Source organism: Rhopalosiphum padi, chromosome 3, assembly GCF_020882245.1.
Source record: "Rhopalosiphum padi isolate XX-2018 chromosome 3, ASM2088224v1, whole genome shotgun sequence".
NCBI lineage: Eukaryota > Metazoa > Arthropoda > Insecta > Hemiptera > Aphididae > Rhopalosiphum > Rhopalosiphum padi.
Genome location: NC_083599.1, coordinates 48988548 through 48994675, shown reverse-complemented (window position 1 = coordinate 48994675; position 6128 = coordinate 48988548).

The following is a 6128-nucleotide window of genomic DNA, read 5'->3' as shown; positions in this document are numbered from 1 at the left end:
CTATATTCTTCTACAAGATGTCTCTGCGTACCTGCAGGCTGTAACATTTACATAACTTACTTGTGGCTATCTATAACTTTTTTTGATTATGCCGTAATATTTCTTTGTATAGTTTTTGAATTTATTATGTTCACTATACCTATTAAATGCGATGTAGGCACTCGGTAGCACGTAATACGAACGTAATTATTTATAATAAACGCAAACGAAAAGAAACAATATAATGTGTACCTGCTATTCACACTAATTTTGATAGAGTAGTAATCTACTTACTTAAATACATACTAATTTTACATGATTCACCCATTTTACTATAATATTATAATACTCAAACATTTTGTCATGCATATACCTACATTATACATATTATACATATTATAATAGTGTTTTTTTTTTTTATTGATAAAAATATATTTTATATTTCTATCAACTGATTTGTTTAATAATTTATGGTGTGCATATATTTTATAAAAATTATACTACCTATATCATGTTGTTTTTATTAATTAAAATTACTTGCAAACGTTAGAAAAACATTTATTTGCAATTATTTTAGTAATATTTTTTATTTAAGAAATGTCAATTCCAAAAGAGAATCATTACAGTTCTATAATTGTATAAAAGAATAATTATGTCCACCTATAATTAAAGAGGCTATTTTATATGGGTTGAATCCATTTAGAAATATTTTAAGCACAAACTAAAACTAAAGTAAATTCAAATATATAATGGTAAAAAATAAGAATAAAATAATTTCAATAATTAATATTTAATAACAGAGATTATTATAATAAGAAGAAGAAATCAAATAAGAAATGGGTAATCTAGCTTTAACATCCTTTAAAAATTTAATTTTTAAATAATGTAAAGGACAACTAGGAATTAAAAAAGAATAGGAATGACGAATAGTTCCAAGGAAGCCGGAAGACAATAAAACGTACATTGTATGTACCTATCTATCATATTGCACATTTCGCATTTATATCAGAATTATTAATTTAAACAAAGACTTATGATTAATATCAATCAAAATAGCTAAAGATTTATACTCAGGTATATAGCTATTATCTATAGCTGCGCTGCATGCGCCGTAAATCGTTCAATGGATTATATATCTACCCCATATAAATGTATATATTACTCTATTTATTATGATTATTATTTCATGGTTCAATACGATTGCAAATCCGCAGTCAGTGAAAAATCATGGACTTTTAATATATATTAATTATAATATAATTAAATTATATTGGTATCTTATGAACATTGCTAAGTAGGAGAAGATTAAACATAATCCAACTCTGCCGTTGCATAAAAACATCAAAACCACATAAAATACTGGAATCGATACATCACATAATATATGGGATCCATAAATTCCAATAGAAATGGTACAAATAGGAGTGGAAAAAACAACGAAAAGAGTGAACGGTGGTTTTCAAAATATGGCGGTCAACGATCCCGTGCCAAAAGTTCCAGATTTTGAACTATGCATATAGACGACTCTAAAAATAGAGTCAGAACTGAGCAAATCATAAGTAAAAACCCTCTGCAACTACAATGGAGATCGTGCGAACAGTTCGACATATAATCTATCATCATTGATACGTGACCTAATGTCCAAATACCAATAGTTCAAATCTTTAGTACATTAAAATATTTAAATGCGTATATAATATATGTAATCTGCACCAAAATATAAAAAAACAACATGTTATTTTCGCCTGCAGATAACAATATTAATTCTAGAAATCTGTGCCATAATTTCAGTTTAAATTGTTCGAATTTATCTTATAAATTTATCGAGCTCACATCATTTAAATAACATACTGCACTAAAATAATAATATATACCGACACGCGTCCAATACCTAATATTGTTGTATTATGTTCTGCTATACAATTAATAAGAGAGATAGAGACGAGATCGATTATGCAGTTATCTCGTATAATTTACATTATCAGTATACGTAGTAGTTTACGTAAAAGGTTATTATTATTATTTTTTTTTTAATATCAAATTACTCTCGTAATAACAAAAATTTGAACAACAGTACATTGCTATTTAATCCCGACACATTTAGGTAATCGCACGTGCATTCGAATTGTATAACGAAATTCTAATTATTTAGGATTTTTCTAATCCATTTAGTAATGGTTACAAATATTGCAGGTGACATATTATTATATAAAGTTAAAAGTACCAGAGAAAACGGTGAAGAATGACGTAAATTGCAATTTTTGTAGATACCAAATTGCATAATACATTGCTATATATAATGTTTTTATATTATCTAGTTTTATATGTGGTGCAAATTACACGCCGATGAACAGCCATTGAAGCCATGCCATAGAGATGGCTATATAATAACATAATAATTACACAATTTATAAATATTTAAGTTTTAAATTAACATTTAACCAACAATTTAATGACAAAAATCAGAAAGTTACACTTTATATAGTTTCATATTAAATGACATAAATGTTTTATAATTGAATTTTGAACTATTAATTTAGTATTTTTTTTTATTTATACAAAAAAATTTTTTTAGCCCGAGGCACATTTATTAAGTACCTACCTACAATATTTATCCCTCTACGACTTTAACAGAATTTATTGTTTTTATAATTATGATTAATATATAATTATGTTATCATAAATTGTGAATAGATATTTAAATTTTATCAAAGTATATAAAAAATATTTTTATTCACATTATGTTCTGTACAAAAAATAGGTATCAATAATATACAATATTATTATTATAAATACTGAAAATGGGTGGTATACGTTCCCCCCCACCATTAAACCACCCATGTACGATCATAATTACTACCAATCGTCGTACCTATGTTTAAAAACAAATAAAAGAGTGTGTTGTAAATCGTTAACGGTTAATGTGTATATTGTGTGTCCATATGACGTATATTCAATAATATCGACCAGCGTCAAAGTCTCGGTGTAACTAATACTTATGTTAATATTATAATGTAGGTAGGTATTATTTAGTTAAATTGACATTCTTCGTCTGATTGACGACCATCTTCTCGGAAATAATTATTTTAAGGCGTGTGTATAAACACACGTTACCGAGTATAAAAACAATATGTTAATAACTTGTACCATATAGGACATTACGTGAAATGTATAGCCAAGTGTTCACAACATCACAATGTTAAATTTTGATCAAACAAATCACATACCTACAATCAACAACCTACCTAATAATACTTCAATACCATAGGCGTGCGCACGGGGGGGTTCCGGGTGTGCCTGGGCACCCCCGACATGTAATTGGGGCCCTAAAATTTAAGTCTTATAGCATATAATATATGGGTTCGTATTTTAATTATAATGTTAATAGAATAAAAATGGTATTTTTTCTAAAATATGTCGTAAAAAAAAGTTATTTATCGCGATAAAAAAAATAATACAACGTAAAATATTTTAAATTTGCGTGATAAAACTTATTATGATTATAACAGCTAGATATTGATTCAGACTACAAAAGCAAAAATAATAAATAAATATTGCAATAATATTATCTTGAAAATAGATTTTAGATCCAACTATCTAATGAAATACTACTATACATCTACTAGTAATACCACTGATTAATATGTGATGTAATGTAAGTAATATTTATTCGTGCATTATAATTTACTAAAATATGTACATGTCTTGTTAAGAGAGGGCCCGACAAAATTTTAGGCACCCCCCGAAATTCAGGTCTGCGCACGCCTATGTTCAATACAATTGTACCCATCAACACAAGTATAATGACAAGTAAGACTTCAAAAAGTACGTATTGTACCAACCAATAATTTAAAATGTCTAATTAATTCTCTCAGTTTTTTTTATACTCTATATAAATGCTTGAATAGATTTAGAAATAAAAAAAAATTATTTATAGAAGAATTATTATACATCTGCAATTCAAACTATATTCACCACCGTCTACCACTAACCAGTGGTATATATAAAGTTAAATAGTTTTAACATCTTTCACGATACTATGTCTACGTATATAAAAATAAAAACTTATCTGTTTTGAAAACATTTTTTTGTTATACCAACACTATTTTTATTTACATAATGTTTAAATAATACATATCCGGAATCGGCGGAATGAATTTATAATAATAAAATGTATGAAAAAGTAAAATAAAATCGATTTATATTTATATAAATAAAAATAATAGCATATAGGAAATTTTAATTCTTGTTTTTTTTCAAGAAGTGGCGTATCTATGAATTTTTAAGGGGGTATCATCAATCTATGTCTATTATTCTTATATGATATTATAATTTCTAAAAAAAACAATCGACCAATCAAAATGTCATTAAAGATATTTGTAAATACTAATAAATTATAGTTACAAAATAATTTATATACAGCACATGTTAATATTAATGAAGGGGGGTGATATGCACTAATTATGCCCCATGTACTAGCCATTGTGTACAAAAAATATTTTAGAATTACCTTTATCGATTCTATACCTAAATAATTATTTTAAGGTGTATTTAAAAAATTGGTGAAATGCTTTCTTCGTTATATAAAATTGTCAAGTAGGTAGGTTTTGGTTATTCTTGATATGATGACGAAGTCGGATTTCCACATGTATTCGAGGACGATTATGAAACAGATAGGTATCGTAGTGTATAGGTATAATAATATACTTTAATAGACATGTTTGATGTTTTAGCTATAGAGGATGATATGTACCTATTATATAATTATTAATTCATGTGTATATTAGGTAAATTGGTGAATATCGACGAAGAATCAGGAAAATGATTAGATAATAATAATGATTTTCAATTCAAATGTTTCAACAAAATGCATAATAGACATTATGTATGAGCAATGTTCTAATATGTATTCCATTTGAATGATTTGATAGGCTAATAAGTATGATAATAAATGTGGGAGTGCATCATCAATATAATATTTAGGGTTCGAATAATGACGTCATAAAAAAATAATTTAAACATGACTACTGGGCAAGTTAACGAAATTATTTAACTCGTTAATTTAAGTTGATATACAAAAAATTAAGTTAAAAGTAAACTAATATATTTTTATAACCGTTAAGTTAAAAATTAATCTTCCAAAAATCACACACACATATATATATATATATATATATATATAGATATCTACCTATGAAATACTCTGCTCGTCTAACTTTAAATCATAGGCGTGCGCACGGGTACAGCGAATGCTGCTTTCGCTGCACCTGAAAATTTATTTTGGATTTAGTGGGCTGGTAGATATTTATTTGAAAGGTATACATAGAATGAATAATTTTAAACATATTGAGTTTATTATTATTTATTTTTATTTGACGTACCTAACTCTTAAGAGTTCCAATATTATGAGTAATGTATAAATACCTATTATTAATTACTGTATGCTTATAGTTATAATAAGTGTTATTTTATTACTTATGTGATGTTAAATATATTTATAAAAGAATAGAGTAATATATATTAAATTACATAAAAATATTATTACTTTTTATTTACAATTTACTATATTTCTTATAAATATAATAGGTATAGTCATAGAGTGATAAATTTATATGAGTGGGAGGGGGATATACCCTATGATTTGAGTACACAAGTACTCAAAATGAGGTATATGAATTTATAAAATATTAAATTTTTACACAGTAGGGCTAAACAGAATTCAGGGAGGGGAGGCTATATAAAGGAAATAAGTGGGCTGCTTATTACTGTTAAAAATGTATGCTGCACCAGACACAAAATCCTGTGCACGCCTATGCTTTAAATACTTATTAGGTATATCTACTAATAAGCCACAATTATATGAGATTTGATTATTGTAGATCTATTTTATTTATATAAATCAATCAAAAAGTTTAAAAATTGAAATACAAGTTTCCTGATAAGTTAATTTTAATGGAATAAAAATACGAGTAACATTTATCCACAATATATTATTATGAGCGTTTAAAATTAAAATGTTGACGTATTTCGTTGACATTAGTACATTATTGACCCCAAAATGAAGGTAAATTATTTATAATGATAAATATCTATGACTACAGTTTTGATGAGTATAATGAAATACGATTATTGGTAAACTACATAGACTG